The sequence below is a fragment of the Lutra lutra genome, chromosome 4, assembly GCF_902655055.1.
Source record: "Lutra lutra chromosome 4, mLutLut1.2, whole genome shotgun sequence".
Lineage (NCBI taxonomy): Eukaryota > Metazoa > Chordata > Mammalia > Carnivora > Mustelidae > Lutra > Lutra lutra.
Window position 1 is genome coordinate 101777222 of NC_062281.1, and position 17506 is coordinate 101794727.

At 41.5% G+C, this 17506-nt stretch overlaps 1 pseudogene; it reads right to left on the reverse strand.

The window, feature by feature from the left end:
- Positions 1–8100: 8100 nt before the first annotated feature.
- LOC125098441 (polyubiquitin-like) lies at positions 8101–8831 on the reverse strand (annotated as a pseudogene).
- Positions 8832–17506: the final 8675 nt, after the last annotated feature.

The following is a 17506-nucleotide window of genomic DNA, read 5'->3' on the forward strand; positions in this document are numbered from 1 at the left end:
GGGCGCCTGGGTGGCTCAGTGGGTTAAAGCCTCTCCCTTCCGCTCAGGTCAAGATCCCAGGGTCCTGGGATCGAGCCCCGCATCGGGCTCTCTGCTCAGCAGGGAGCCTGCTTCCTCGTCTCTCTCTGCCTGATTCTCTGCCTACTTGTGATCTCTGTCTGTCATATAAATAAATAAAATCTTTAAAAAATAAAGTCAAGCAGAGAAAGACAATTAACATATGGTTTCACTCATATGTGGAACGTAAGCAATAGCGCAGACGACCGTAGGGGAAGGGAGGAAAAACTGGATGGGAAGAAATCAGAGAGGGAGACAAACCATGACAGACTCTGGACTCTATGAAACAAACTGAGGGTTACAGAAGGGAGGGTGGGGGGATGGAGTGACCAGGTGATGGGTATTAAGGAGGGCACATGTGGTGATGAGCACAGGGTGTTATACGCAACTAATGAATCACTGAACACTACATCAAAAACTAATGATGTAATATATGATGGCTAATTGAGCGTAACAGCAACAAAAAAAGATTTTGTCAAAGACCACCAAAGCCAGACACCCACCAACATTTAAGAAACAATTAAATAATTTTAAAGCATAGGAAAAGCAATTCATTCACATTTCACTCAAATCCGATAAAGAATCATCAAATATTTACTATCTATTACATCCCAGGCAATCTGCTGGGCCCTGAGGATCAGAAGAAATAAAATGTATAAATTTCTTCTTTGTGGCTCTCATAATCCCTCAGAAATAAATCATGTCCCTAGATGGGAAAACTCAATATTATAATGTTGTCAATTTTCATATATCAGTCTCTAAATGTTTTAAAATCCCAAAGAGCATATGTGTGTTTATTTGATAAATTGATTTTAAGTTCCATTAAGAAAAATATATCAGTGAATGTGATCAAGAAAATATTTCTTAAGAAAGGAAAAGTAATGAAGGCACATTGCATGAGATATCAAAAATGTTATATAAAGGATTTTCATATTAGTGGAAAATAATAGGAAGTTCAGAAATACTTTTGTATTTATTGGAATATATTTTTTTTCCTTCAAGCTAATGGTTTCCCTTAAATGATGCACTATTTTTCCTTTTCCCATATGTCAGTGAGTGTTCATGATTCAGTATCTGTACATGGGGGGATCTTCAGGCAGTGATGGAAGTAGGAAGTGAATGGTAAGCTGATGTTTCTCCCCTAGGGGATCAGAAAGATTTCTGGGCCAATTTTCAGGATACTCTAAAATGGAAAAAAAAAAAAAGGTTTCCTCTCAAGGTAATAAAACATGTCTTAGATGTTAGACAAATTGTAAGGTATGAGAATTTAGGGGAATCCTGAGGATTAATTTTTGTAGAGTTGGTAGGACTTTCTTAATTTCCCGGAAAGATCTTGGGCTGGGCTATCTGCACTTTTGTACACCAGTGCATCTCTTTACCTATCAAAGGAGAATGAATGATTCTTGTCTGCTGGTTCCCTCCCACAACTGAGTAAGACTGGCCTTTGTAACTACTAGTATGTTGTGGATATGCTGAAGTGGGACTTCCATCATGCTCTTCCTTGGATCACTTACTCTGAGAGAAATAGCTGCCACTCTCGGAGCTCTAACGAGAGGTCCACAGAGAGGTACTGAGACCTCCTGCCAACAGCCAGCACCAGTTTGCCAGCCATGTCAGTGACTCATTTTCAAAATGGATCCTCTGGACTCAGTCAAGCTTTCAATGACTGTTCCAGCCAATATCTTGACTGAAACCTGCAGTTCTTAGGACAGAATCCAATCCAGAAACACTCAGCTAAGCTGCTCCTGAATTGCAGAAGCTATATGAAATAATAAATATTTTTTACCATATCAATAGCTAAGCTTTAGGATAAAACCTACCAACTTCTATCAAGTGCCTAGTTTGTGTCAAGTTCTAGGGATCCAAAGAGGGGAATTGCGCTCTCGGCATATGAATCAGCTCCTTCCAGAGAAAGCAGTGAGATGCACTGAGCCAAGTTCTTGGATCAGCCTCAGGATCTGCTTTCAGGCCAAGCTGGCGGTGGCCCCTACACCTGTACCCACTCTTATCTGCTGGCCTAGCTTATTACCAGTTCTCAGAGAATACAACTGCTGGCAGTGACAAATCTATGGTCTTGGGGGCATCAAGATGAGGGAAGACAAGTCCTGACACCTGGGTAGCACTGATACCCCACCCTCCCAGCACACTTCACCCTCCCCTGATCTGTTTTTCCCAGGAAGTGAGGCTCTACCAAAAGTAGGTCGCAATGTTCCTCATACCCTACTGCCAATACAGAAGTGTGCATAGGTACAAGGTCCATGTTTCTCTGATAGCAACTGCCCTCTCCTTATCCTTGCCCTGGGCTGGAATAAGGGAAGAGACTCAGCAAGTGCAGCATCCTGTGGCTGTCCTGTCTTTCCCCTCCAGAGCTGTGGCAACAGAAGCACAAGGGGAAAAGGGAAGAAGATGAACAGGGCTAACTGTGCCCTTTTCCCCTGAAGTGGATCCCTTCCAGGACCTTTGCTACTGGCCTTGAGTGTAGGGCCCAGTTCTGCAGAAGGAAAACTACATTCCTCAATTAAATGCTTCAGTATCTCAACTTAGTCCTTTATGTGCTTTCCTGGTCTTGGGGCCTGGCCCCTGGGCTTGGGACCATGATTCCTAGCACAGTGCCCTTCATTCTGTCTTTGGGCTTCCACAGGCCTAGGGGGACTTGAACTTAGTGCTGAGTTAATACTTCCCATTGTCAGCAGTTGTGTCAGAGTAGCCTGCTGGTGAGGGGGTTCTGCTGGATTTCTCTCCCACTGGGGGTCAGTGCCTGTTCTCCTGAATCTGGGATGGGTGGATATATGAATGTGAAGGCCTTGGGGACCTGTGGTCACGAGGTGGCAGCTATGCCGCTCCCACAGTGATAAAGGGGTCTTCTCTTCTATAGACCTGAGCACGGAGGCTGACCGTGACCAAGGGAGCAGGTGTGGAGGCATAATGCTGAAGATGCTGCTCTGGGGCTCTGAGTCTTCCAGTCTTTTCAATCTTCTTCCTTCCCACAGATGGGGAGGAGTAGTTCCCTAGAAATGGGGTAGAGCATGGGCATTTGTGTCCATGAGGCTGTAACATGGAGTCTCTCCCATCTGGTGCCCTGGGCTCTGAGCTGAGGAACTGGAATTCTAGATTTGGGAATGATAAAATGGAGCCCTGGGAAAGGCCACCAATAAATCCAAAGGCCCTTGAGGCCTTGATACCCTGGAAGTCTGTTGGGGGTAACAAGCCCCGGTTGAGCCCTTGATACCCTGGAAGTCTGTTGGGGGCAATAAGCCCAGCTGGGAAGTCTGTCTGATGACTTCCTGTTTTTGTTTAATTTTTTCATTAACACATAATGTATTATTTGCTTCAGGGGTACGGGTCTGTGAATCATCAGTCTTACACAATTCACAGCACTCACCATAGCACATACCCTACCCAATATCCATCACTCAGTCGTCCTATCCCTTCCCCCACACCCCTCAGTAGCCCTCAGTTTGTTTCATAAGATTAAGAGTCTCTTATGGTTTGTGACCCTCTCAATCCCATTTCCATCCCTACCCACCACCCTCCCCGCCCTGCCTCTCAAATTCTTCATATCAGAGAGATCATATGATAAATTGTCTTTCTCTGATTGACTTATTTTGCTCAGCATAATACCTTCTTGTTCCATCCACATCATTGCAAATGGCAAGATCTCAGTTTTTTGATGGCTGCATAGTATTCCCTGTATATATATGTACCACATATTCTTTATCCATTCATCTGTTGATGGACATCTAGGTTCTTTCCACAGTTTGGATATTGTGGACATGCTGCTATAAACACTCGGGTGTGCATGCCCCTTCGGATCATTACATTTGTAACTTTAGGGTAAATATCCAGTAGTGCGATTGCTGGTTGTAGGGTAGCTCTATTTTCAACCTTTTTTGAAGAACCTCTATACTGTTTTCCAGAGTGGCTGCACCAGCTTGCATTCCCACCAACACTGTAGGAGGGTTCCCCTTTCCCTGCATCCTTGCCAACATCTGTTGTTTCCTGACTTGTTAATTTTAGCCATTCTGACTGGCATGAGGTGGTATCTCACTGTGGTTTTGATTTGTATTTCCCTGATGCCCAGGGTTGTGGAGCACTTTTTCATGTGTCTGTTGGCCATTTGGATGTCTTCTTTGCAGAAATGTCTGTTCATGTCTTCTGCCCGTTTCTTGATTGGATTCTTTGTTCTTGGGCGGTTGAATTTGAGAATTTCTTTTTTTTCTTTTTTTTTTAGTATTTTATTTATTTATTTGACAGACAGAGATCACAAGCAGACAGAGAGGCAGGCAGAGAGAGAGGAGGAAGCAGGCTCCCCGCTGAGCAGAGAGCCTGATGCAGGGCTCAATCCCAGGACCCCGGGATCATGACCTGACCTGAAGGCAGAGGCTTTAACCCACTGAGCCACCCAGGCGCCCTGAGTTTGAGAATTTCATTATAGATTTTGGATACTGGGTTTTTTTAATCTGATATGTCATTTGCAAATATCTTCTCCCATCCTGTCATTTGTCTTTTGGTTTTGTTGACTGCTTCCTTTGCTGTGCAAAAGCTTTTGATCTTGATGAAGTTCCAATAGTTCATTTTTGCCCTTGCTTCCCCTGCATTTGATGATGTTTCTAGGAAGAAGCTGCTGCGGGTGAGGCTGAAGAGGTTGCTGCTTGTGTTCTCCTCAAGGATTTTGATGGATTCCTGTCTCACATTGAGGTCTTTCATCCACTTTGAGTCTGTTTTTCTGCGTGGTGTAAGGAAATGATCCAGTTTCATTCTTCTGCAGGTGGCTGTCCAATTTTCCCAACACAATTTGTTGAAGAGACTTTTTTCCATTGGACGTTCTTTCCTGCTTTGTTGAAGATTAGTTGACCATAAAGTTGAGGGTCCATTTCTGGGCTCTCTTTTCTCTTCCATTGATCTATGTGTCTATTTGTGTGCCAGTATCATACTGTCTTGATGATAACAGCTTTGTAATAGAGCTTGAAGTCTGGAATTGTGATGCCACCAACTTTGGCTTTCTTTTTCAACGTTCCTCTGGCTGTCCAGGGCCTATTCTTGTTCCATATAAATTTTAGGATTATTTGTTCCATTTCTTTGAAAAAAATCGACGGTATTTTGATAGGGATTGTATTAAATGTGTAGCTTGCTTTAGGTAGCATAGACATTTTCACAATATATGTTCTTCCAATCCATGATCATGGAACGTTTTTCTGTTTCTTTGTGTCTTCCTCAATTTCTTTCATGAGTACCTTATAGTTTTCTGAGTATGGATTCTTTGTCTCTTTGGTTCGGATTATTCCTAGGTATCTTATGATTTTCAGTGCATGTACCATTGGATCCTATTGGCTAGTATTTAGGTGAGAATTTTTGCATCTGTGTTCATCAAGGATATTGGTCTGTAATTCTTCTTTTTGATGGGGTCTTTGTTTTGTTTTGGAATCAAAATAATGTCCTTGATCCATTAAGACCTCATAAAATGAATTTGGAACTTTTCCTTCCATTTCTGTTTTTTGGAACAGTTTCAAGAGAATAGGTATTAATTCTTCTTTTAATGTCTGGTAGAATTCCCCTGGGAAGCTGTCTGGCCCTGGGCTCCTGTTTCTTGGGAGATTTTTGATGACTGCTTCAATCTCCTTACTGGTTGGGGCTGTTCAGGTTTTCTATTTCTTCCTGGTTCAGTTGTGGTAGTTTATATGTCTCTAGGAATGCATCCATTTCTTCCAGATTGCCAAATTTGCTGGTGTGTAGTTGCTCATAATGTGTTCTTATAATCGTTTGTATTTGGTGTTGGTTGTGATCTCTTCTTTTAATTCATGATTTTATTAATTTGGGTCCTTTCTCTTTTCTTTTTGATAAGTCTGGCCAGGGGTTTATCAATTTTATTAATTCTTTCAAAGAACCAGCTCCTAGTTTTGTTGATCTGTTCTACTGTTCTTTTGGTTTCTATTTCATTGATTTCTGCTCTGATCTTTATTTTTTTCTTTTAAAGATTTTATTTATTTGACAGACAGAGATCACAAGTAGGCAGAGAGGCATGCAGAGAGAGGGGGGAACCAGGCTCCCAGCTGAGCAGAGAGCCCAATGCAGGGCTCAATCCCAGGACCCTGAGATCATGACCTGAGCTGAAAGCAGGGGCTTAACCCACTGAGCCACCCAGGCACCCTCTGCTCTGATCTTTATTATTTCTCTTCTCCTGCTGGGTTTAGGCTTTCTTTCCTGTTCTTTCTCCAGCTCCTTTAGGTGTAGGATTAGGTGTGTACTTGAGACCTTTCTTGTTTCTTGAGAAAGGCTTGTATTGCTATATACTTTCCTCTCAGGACAGCCTTTGCTGTGTCCCAAGGATTTTGAACAGTTGTATTTTCATTTTCATTTATTTCCATGAATTTTTAAAATTCTTTAATTTCCTGGTTGACCCATTCATTCTTTTTTTTTAATTTTTATTAATTTTATTTTTTATAAACATATATTTTTATCCCCAGGGGTACAGGTCTGTGAATCACCAGGTTTACACACTTCACAGCACTCACCATAGCACATACCCTCCCCAGTGTCCATAATCCCACCCCCCTCCCAACCCCCCTCCCCCCATCAACCCTCAGTTTGTTTTGTGAGGTTAAGAGTCACTTATGGTTTGTCTCCCTCCCAATCCCATCTTGTTTCATTTACTCTTCTCCTACCCCCTTAACCCCCCATGTTGCATCTCCTATCCCTCATATCAGGGAGATCATATGATAGTTGTCTTTCTCCAATTGACTTATTTCACTAAGCATGATACCCTCTAGTTCCATCCACGTCGTCGCAAATGGCAAGATTTCATTTCTTTTGATGGCTGCATAGTATTCCATTGTGTATATATATACCACATCTTCTTTATCCATTCGTCTGTTGATGGACATCTAGGTTCTTTCCATAGTTTGGCTATTGTAGACATTGCTGCTATAAACATTTGGGTGCACGTGCCCCTTTGGATCACTATGTTTGTATCTTTAGGGTAAATACCCAGCAGTGCAATTGCTGGGTCATAGGGTAGTTCTATTTTCAACATTTTGAGGAACCTCCATGCTGTTTTCCAGAGTGGTTGCACCAACTTGCATTCCCACCAACAGTGTAGGAGGGTTCCCCTTTCTCCACATCCTTGCCAGCATCTGTCATTTCCTGACTTGTTAATTTTAGCCATTCTGACTGGTGTGAGGTGATATCTCATTGTGGTTTTGATTTGTATTTCCCTGATGCCAAGTGATGTGGAGCACTTTTTCATGTGTCTGTTGGCCATCTGGATGTCTTCTTTGCAGAAATGTCTGTTCATGTCCTCTGCCCCCATTCATTCTTTAGTAGGATGCTCTTTAGCCTCCATGTATTTGAGTCCTTTCCAACTTTTCTCTTGTGATTGAGTTTTCATTTCAGAGCATTGTGGTCTGAAAATATGCAGGAAATGATCCCTGTCTTTTGGTACCAGTTGAGACCTGATTTGAGACCCAGGATGTGACCTATTCTGGAGAATGTTCTATGTGCCCTCAAGAAGAATGTGTATTCTGTTGCTTTGGAATGGAATGTTCTGAATATATCTGTGATGGTCCAGTGTGTCATTTAAAGCCTTTAATTCCTTGTTGACCTTTTGTTCAGATGATCTGTCCATTTCAGTGAGTGGGGTGTTAAAGTCCCCTACTATTATTGTATTATTGTTGATGTGTTTCTTTGATTTTATTAATTGGTTTATATAGTTGGCTGCTCCCATGTTAGATATTTAAAATTGTTAGATTTTCTTGTTGGACAGACCCCTTACATATGATATAGTGTCCTTCCTCATCTCTTATTATGGTCTTTGGCTTAAAATCTAATTTTTCTGATATAAGGATTGCCACCCCAGCTTTCTTTTGACGTCCAATAGCATGGTAATTGTGTTCTACCCCCTCACTTTAAATCTGGCAGTGTATTTGGGTCTAAAATGAGTTTCTTGTAGACAACATATTGATGGTTCTTATTTTTTTTTTTATCCATTCTGATTCCCTGTGTCTTTTGATTGGGGCATTTAGCCCATTTACATTCAGGGTAATGTAATTTTTTTTTATGCTACCATGCAACAAAACTTTTATTAACATTTTGAACAGCTATTGAGAAAACCAGGGACTTAGTTATTACTGAAACTGGTAATTTCTAAACTTAAATTGGGGCAAAATGGCTATAGTGCAGAGCAATGCCATCATTGGGCACTATGAATTCAAAACTGAAGAATTAACATCCACCCCTCAGACGGAGAACCAGGTGGAGAGTTGACTCTTTCTGGATGTTGTAATCAGAAAGAGTGCGGCCATCTTCTAGCTGCTTGCCGGCAATGATAAGCCTCTGCTGGTCAGAAGGGATGCCCTCTTTATCTTGGATCTTGGCCTTTACATTTTCGATGGTGTCACTAGGCTCCAACTCCAGGGTGATGGTCTTGCCGGTCAGGGTCTTCACAAAGATCTGCATGCCACCTCTCAGGTGCAGGACCAGGTGCAGAGTGGACTCTTTATGGATGTTGTAATCAGAAAGAGTGCGGCCATCTTCCAGCTGCTTGCCAGCAAAGATAAGCCTCTGCTGGTCAGGGGGGATGCCTTCTTTGATTGGATCTTGGTCTTCACATTTTCGATGGTGTCACTGGGTTCCACCTCCAGGGTGATGGTCTTGCCGGTCAGGGTCTTCACGAAGATCTGCATGCCACCTCTCAGGCTCAGGACCAGGTGCAGAGTGGACTCTTTATGGATGTTGTAATCAGAAAGAGTGCGGCCATCTTCTAGCTGCTTGCTAGCAAAGATAAGCCTCTGCTGGATTGAAGGATATGAATTAAGAGCCATTGGATTGCCTGTAAGGTGACTGCTACTGTATATTGTCTCTGTTCCTTTCTGGTCTGTTACTTTTAGGCTCTCTCTTTGCTTAGAAGACCCCTTTCAATATTTCCTGGAGGGCTGGTTTGGTGTTTGCAAATTCTTTTAGATTTTTTTTTTGCCCTGGAAGTTTTTTTTTTTTTTATCTCTCCTTCTATTTTCAGTGACAGCCTACCAGGATATAGTATTCTTGGATGCATATTTTTCTCATTCAGTGCTCTGAATATATCATGCTAGTCCTTTCTGGCCTGCCAGGTCTCTGTGGATAGGTTTGCTGCCAATCTAATATTTCTACCATTGTATGTTATAGACCTCTTGTCTCGAGCTGCTTTCAAGATTTTCTCTTTGTCACTAAGACTTGTAAGTTTTAGTATTAGATGATGGGGTGTGGACCTATTTTTTATTAATTTTGAGGGGGGCTTCTCTGTGCCTCCTAGATTTTGATGTTTGTTCTCTTTGCGATATTAGGGAAATTCTCTACTATAATTTACTCCAATATACCTTCTGCCCCTATCTCTCTTTTGTCTTCTTCTGGAATCCCAATTATTCTAATATTGTTTTGTCTTATGGTATCACTTAGCTCTCAAATTCTCCCCTCATGGTCCAGTAGTTAGCTGTTTATCTCTCTTTTTCTCAGCTTCTTTATTCTCCATCATTTGGTCTTCTATATCACTAAATCTCTCTTCTGCTTCATTTATCCTAGCAGTAAGAACATCCATTTTTTTTAATTGCGCCTCATTAATAGCTCTTATGATTTCAACTTGGTTATATTTTAGTTCTTTTATTTCTCCAGAAAGGGATTTTATTTCTCCAGAAAGGGATTTTCTAGTATCTCCTATGCCTTTTTGAGCCTAGCTAGCACCTTGATAATCATCATTCTGAATTCTAGTTCTGACATTTTATGAATGTCTGTATTGATTAGGTCCCCAGCTGTCAGTACTACCTCTTATTCTCTCTTTTTTTTTAAATCTTGAGTTTTTCCAACTTTTCATTTTATCCAGATAAGAAATGATGAATGAGAGAACAAAATACTAAAAGTGTAGCAACAATCACAGAAAAATAAACACTAACCAAATTGGAAGAGACGTGAAACTGGGGGGAGAAGAAAGGAGGAAAGAAAATATTTATTAGACTGGTGAATAGAACAGAGCCAGTCACTTGATTTTGGGTATATTTGGTCTATTAGAAGAAACTACCTCCCAAAATTTTAAAGAAAGAATAACTTTGGAACACACACACACACAAATAAATTAAATTAAATTTAAAAAAAGAAAGAATAACTTATTTATATATAAAATAAGGATAGGGATGCCTCGGTGGCTCAGTCAGTTAAGCCACTGCCTTTGGCTCAGGTCATGATCCCAGGGTCCTGGAATCAAGTCCCACATTGGGTTCCTTGCTCGGTGGGTAGACTTCTTCTCTCTCTGCTTCTGCTTGCCACTTTGCCCATTTGTGTGCTCTCTCTTTCTCCCTCTCCCTGACAAATAAGTCTTTTAAAAAAGGGTAAATACGATGAAGAGATGGAATATGGCTGTAAAGATGAAAATTTAAAAAGATTCTAAAAAAGGTATTGATAAGAAGCTGGTTGAAAAAAAGAAAATAAAAAGGAGGAGAGAATGTGATCAGGCTGGAGACTAGAACAAAGCCATGCACTAGATTTAGGGTATATTTTGATCTGTTAGAAGAACCTGTATTCCAAAATTTCAAAGAAAGAAAAACCTATATGTATACCAAAAATTAAGTTAAATACAATGAAGGGATGGAATATGACTATAACAAGGAAAATTTTAAAAGATTTTTTAAAAAGATATTGATAAGATAAAATAGTTTAAAAAGGTTAAAATAGGAAAGAGGAAAAACTGAAATAATAGAATAAGAAAAAATAAACTTAAAAAATTTAACTTTGAATGACTAAGAATCATGGGGAAAAAGGCAGGGATTCTGTGTTACTTTCCCCTGACTCTGGAGTTCTGCAGTTCTCATTGATTTGTGAACTTGGTCTTGGCTGGATATTCTTTTTTTTAAAAATTTTTTATTTTTTATAAACCTATAATATATTTTTATCCCCAGGGGTACAGGTCTGTGAATCGCCAGGTTTACACACTTCACAGCACTCACCATAGCACATACCCTCCCCAATGTCCATAACCCCACCCCCCTCTCCCAACCTCCCCTCCCCCCAGCAACGCTCAGTTTGTTTTGTGAGATTAAGAGTCACTTATGGTTTGTCTCCCTCCCAATCCCATCTTGTTTCACTTATTCTTCTCCTACCCCCTTAACATCCCCATGTTGCATCTCCGCTTCCTCATATCAGGGAGATCATTATGATAGCTGTCTTTCTCCAATTGACTTATTTTGCTAAGCATGATACCCTCTAGTTCCATCCACGTCATTGCAAATGGCAAGATTTCATTTCTTTTGATGGCTGCATAGTATTCCATTGTGTATATATACCACATCTTCTTTATCCATTCATCTGTGGATGGACATCTAGGTTTTTTCCATAGTTTGGCTATTGTAGACATCGCTGCTATAAACATTCGGGTGCACGTGCCCCTTCAGATCACTATGTTTGTAACTTTTGGGTAAATACCCAGTAGTGCAATTGCGGGTCATAGGGTAGTTCTATTTTCAACATTTTGAGGAAACTCCATGCTGTTTTCCAGAGTGGTTGCACCAGCTTGCATTCCCACCAACAGTGTAGGAGGGTTCCCCTTTCTCCGCATCCTCGCCAGCATCTGTCATTTCCTGACTTGTTAATTTTATTGGCTGGATATTCTTGCTAATATTCTGGAAGAGGGGCCTGCTGCAGTGATTCTCAAATGCCTTTGCCAGAGGTGGAATTGCACCACCCTTGCCAGGGGCCAGGCTAAGTAATCTTCACAGTTTTGGTCTCAGGAGCTTTTGTTTCCTGAATGTTGTCCATAGAGCTTCAGAGGAGGGGAATGAAAATGGCGGCCTCCCGATCTCCTGCCCAAAGGAGCAGAGAGGTCAGGGCCCCACTCCTCAGTGTAACCTCAGAGAAAAGCAGTCAATCCCTCCTGATTCCCTGGTCTCCAGCCACACCCAGAGCTCACCCAGCCTGTGACCAAGCATTTCTATCTCTGGTGCATGGCCCTGTTTGGGGTCTCCAAAACCAGCAGATTCCTGCCTTGCTGCTCCTCCCAGAGGAGTAAGGTGAGTCTTCCCAGATCTGCCGCTTGTGGGGTTCCTGCTGGAAGAGCAGTGGCCCAAGCACACTGTCCCCATGAGGGCTCCACCCTCCACTTAGCCTCCAGAGCGACAATCCTCCACGGAGCGGACTTCTTAAAGATTCGATTCTGTGCTCCATTGCTCTATCACTTGCCAAGAGCCAGCCCCTTCCCCTGTGGTCTCTCTTCCCATATATTACCTCAGATTCACTTCTCTGCATGTCCTATCATCTGGAAAGTGGTCACTTTTCTGTTCCTAGAATTGCTGCTCTTCTTCTCTTTGATCTCCTATTCAGTTTGTAGCTGTTCAGAATGGTTTGATATCTATCTAGCTGAACTCCTGGGATCTGTTGAAATTTAAGACTCCTACCCCTCTGCCATCTTGCTCCTCCTCTTGTTTTTGTTTTTTCAGGTGTGACTTTTCTGCTGCAGGGGCACCTTGGTCAGGAATAATATCAATCTTCCTGAAACTTACTCCTTTTTCCTTCCCTTTCTTCCAACTCAGCTGCATTCCCTTCTCCTTCCATGATGAAGTCAGGACTAGAACCAGAAGCCAACAGCCATTTTTCTGGAGTCCAGAATATCAGAGCTGGCAGAGAACAAAGCCCATCAAATCCAAAATGCCTAACTGACAGATGAAAAAACTAAGACACAGAGAGGGGAAGCGACTTGTCCTTCATTACTCAGTATCAGGACTTATCCGTATGTTCTGATGTCAACACTGGTGCAATTTCTATCACTAGCAGTCTATACTTGTTTTGGTGTTGTCTTTTCTCCCCTCAAACCTCACCTTCTTCATGATACCTAGGTGTTGGTCTATGGCTATGGGACAAGACTAAGGTCCAGACTGGGGGACTCAGGAGAGGAGAGTGAGGAGTGCATGAGCTTTGGAGTAAGACTGTCTGGGAATAGTACATGCACAGTAAATATTTGTGTAAATATTTGGGGATGAGTAAATGGTATTAAATTTTAATTTTTCAGTTTTGATAAGTTTTTCCAAGCCTCATATAAAAATGAGATAATATTTCCCTCATAGAACCACTGTAGGAATTAAAATTTAAGCAAAAAAATGTGTGTAAAGTCTTTACACAAAGCACCAATGCCATCATATGCCATCTACAAAAGGTTTTATTGATAATGAACTTGAACAGTCTGTGAAGTTATTTATATAAGAAACATAATTATCCTGGCTACTTACTTCTGTGACAGCAAATTGATTTTATTCTATGTGTTGTTTCTTGTTGATTTTTAAAGCTCTTTGAGTCATAAAAGGTGCTTAGGCCTTGCTCAGATTCTGTTGAAAAAAAAAAAGTGTCATGACTGTTTAACAAGTTGTCCTATAGGCGTGGGATAGGAACATAATAGTAACTCCTGGGATCATGCCAAGCTAGCTCTGAGGTAGCCCTTCCCCTTGCAGAGGTCATCAGCAAGTGATGCTGACAATAGAGACTTACACTACAGTGGCAGCTGCTTTTCTTCTTGCAGGCCCAGCCTACAAGCCAGTGTGCTACTTCGTCGACTGGCCCCAGTATCCACTGGAACCAGCCAAGTTCTTCCCTACAGATGCAGATTCACATCTGTGCACACCCCCGAGATATGCCCTCACTGGCATAAATGACATAAATGACAAGACTTCTCCCTATGAATGTAATGATGGTGATGTCCTGTGTCCTCAGTTCTGAGACCTGAAAGAATGGCCTGGGAAACTGAATCCATACTGAATGGGAGACAGAAGTAGAATGGAGATCCCAAGTTTGGTCCCTAATTCATTCTCAAATATCATAAGATTCTGGAAGACAAAGCCCTTTGCAGATAGTTTCTTCCTGAAAAGGAGCCATAGATGTCTGATAAGCTATGTCTGGTAAGCTATGTCTGGTAAGCTATGGTATAAACATTAATGTGGGCAGATGGGGAAGAGAACTTGTCATGTGGGACTTTAGAGATCGTACCTGGGAGCTGCCCATTTCCAGTGGAGAACGAGGGAGCAATGGTCACTTTCCACAATGTCTGTATCCTGAAGACTCACAGAGATGTCACTTGAATGTGACCCTTTGTTTCTTTCTGCAGCCATGGACATCTGGTTAACTTGCTGGCCATTGACAGCTGGAACTTTGGCACTTCGAAGTAAGAGTCCTTCCATGGCTAGGTGATGAGGGCGAAGACAAGAGAAAAAGTTCATAGGGCTGGGTCAGGAAACAATGGTGCCAGAGGGAAGCTGGAAATGGACATTGCAGAGGGGAAAGAGTCTGGTGTCTGGGAGAAACTGACATCTGCTGGTGGGAAGTACTGGTGGCAGCAGATATGGAGAAAGGGCAATGGTAAATGGAGAGATGGAGAGTGGGCCTTCAAACACTCAAAAGATTGTGGAAAACAACCAATGGGAGAGAAGGGGCTTGCTCATAGAGAAGCACCCTGGCCAATGAGAATGCAGAGCCCTGGGCTTGTCTTCTCGGAAGCAATCAGAAAGGATTAGGAGTCTCACCGGCATTTAGGCTTGGAGTTGGACAAGGGAGATTGTGAGATTAGATCTGACTTGCATGTACAGAGTTGCCCAAATCTGTGGTAAATCACTGTTTAATTATGAAAATGGTGCATTCCCACAATTATTTTAAAAATTAGGCAGCACAAAATTATTTGACATAAGTGGTAACTTGCCCCTGTCTCTTCTTCTCTTCCTAGGTTCTCCAGAGACAGCCATTCTGAAACTGCAGTGTTGGAATGAATTGCAGTGACTGCTTTTCTTCTCGATCTAACACGTAAGTAAACTTTCTGGCAGTTTTCCTTATTTTGTCCACAAATCACTCAAATTCTGGTAGGTTAATCCCCCCAAACTTCAACATCTCTCACCACCACCCTCTCTTAAGTTACCCAATTTGTACTAGTTTACTTTCATTAAAAAAAAAAACAAACAAAAACAACTTTCTAGCTATTAAATACCTGAACTAGAAAAAAATAGATAAATTAGGGAGGTTGTGATCAAGTTTACAATGGGTTCATCACAGGCTTAGTATAATCAGGAACAAACCTGGTGTTTAAACACGTGTTAATAGGCTATAAACTTGCTGACTATGGCAGAGGAATGAAATATCCTAAGATATTACAAGCACCTTCAAATAGAGGACTCAGAATATATTTAATAGTACATTCTTTGGGCATTAGAAAGGCATCATTAAATGTATTCACAGGTTGTAAATTACATCTTAATTTTGGAAACAGTTAATATAAAACAATGAACATCTTAGAATCAAAGACATACAGTATCTGCACCATTGTCCCTAATAAAGAAAATGTATGTGTATCTTTGTTTATACAAATACAAAAACACTCTTCAATGGGTATACTGAAGAAAAAAAAGTTTATGTTAAATACACTTATCCATTGAGTAAATTACTATTTTTTAGATCATCTTAACTGTAAAATCCAATAGGGGTTATTACGAAGTGCATAATAAAAGCTGGTATCAGAGATGGTGTGGGAGGATTGCTAGGGTCTGCTGTTGTTAATATAGACCAGCTTTCTGCCTAGATTCACCACCATCCACAACCATGAACCACGAAATATTCATCTGTTCTGTCACTGACTTCCTTTGTCAACAATGAATGTGATGGCATTGACTGAATATTCAATGCAATCTACCATCTTTATTAAGGTGAGAATGGAGCACTCCTTCTGTGTCTTCTTGTAGAGGGGATGGCGACTTCATGGATTTTCTATAAGGGTTGATTTCCTGGGGATAGCAAAGGGTGCTGTCCTCAGTACACTGGTTAAGGTATTTGGGATTGCAAGCAACAGAAACACTCTTTGGTTAGCATAAGCCAAAAAAAGAATTTATTGGAAGGATTAAGTTTCTGCAAGAACCCAAAGAAGAAACTCCTGAGTTGAGAAAGTAGAACAATTTCTTATATCTTTCATCAGTAAGTATTTTATCGAACACCTATAATCCATGCACTATGCATCTCTTTGGAGATAGAGCAGTGAACAAGACAAACATGATCCAGCTCTTGTGGGGCGTACAGTGTAGTGGAGGAATTAGAGCAAAGAAAGAAAAGAAAAGAAATAGAAAAGAAAAAAAAAAGAAAAAAGAAAAAGAAATAGGGTGGTCAAGGGAATCTTCTCAGAGGAAGTCACCTACCTTTGAGTTGTGAAGAATTAAATGGAATCAGGAATACAAAGGATAGGAAGAAGAATTTTCTCAGGAAATGGCAACCCAGCAACAGCATCAGCAAAGGCCTTGAGGTGGTAAAGAGCTTAGCAGGCCACACAAAACAGGGAGATGAGAACTTTAAAAGAAAGGGTAAAGTCACAGCAGGCATGAGAGTTCCTGGACCCTCTGCCAGGAGTTCCTGGGCCTTCTCTCTGGAATTTTCATTAAATGTAGCTCAGATTCAAGGATTTTAGAGTCTGTTTCTCTTTCATTCAAGTTATACCTCACTAGAACCTACTTCTGTATTTTAGGAGTTATTTCCAGAAATGGGGAGTTGCTATGAACTGGGGAGTAGTCCAGGAGGCACTTAGTATAGAAAATAGAAAATGAAAGTAGCCACCAAAATCCCCTTCTCGTCTGTCCCCTGGAAATCCCAGAGGCTTTTGAAGATAAGGCTAAAGAAACAGGATATCTAGAGGTGCCTGTGTGGCTCAATGGGTTAAGGCCTCTTCTTTCAGCTCAGGTCATGATCTCAGGGTCCTGGGATCTCAGGGTCCTGGGATCTAGCCCCGCATTGGGCTCTCTGCTCAGCAGGGAGCCTGCTTCTCTCTTTCTCTCTCTGCCTACTTGTGATCTCTGTCTGTCAAATGAATAAATAAATCTTAAAAAAAAAAAAGAAAAAAGAAAAAAAGAAACAGGATATCCGGACTGCTTATCACAGCAGCTGTATCTGCTGGTAAAGGGACCATTGATGCAGGATATGAAATTACAGAGATTGGGAAGTGAGTGCACTGGGTCTCTCAGGGCCCCCAAATCCTGGAGAAGAGATTCCTAAGCTTTTTGATGGATAGTACCCCAAGTGATCACGTAAACGTTGTAAAAGGAGATTTCAAAATGGAGCAAGCAAGCCTAGCTAAGAGAGTCTCTTTGAAAATTGGGCTGGGAGGCCATAAGGGAGGAGGAATTTATGCAAGCCTTCATTAGAGGAATCACGAACTTCTTGCCAGCTACAAGCCCTCGGCTTGGACTCAACTTCCTCTTCACCATGACACCTGAATGGGTCACATTCTTCCCTTGGACAGGAGCCAATGCAGTTTAAGAATTTCAATCCCTCATTTACACACTAACACAACCAATCCCAGTTAACCTAGATTCAATCCCTGTTTTGCATGGAGGACTTAAATGAGATCTGCTCTCATAAACTTTCACCTTTACAGGTCTGCCTCCTCTTTGTCTTCCTTCGAAGTCAAGTTTCTACTTGAATCTGT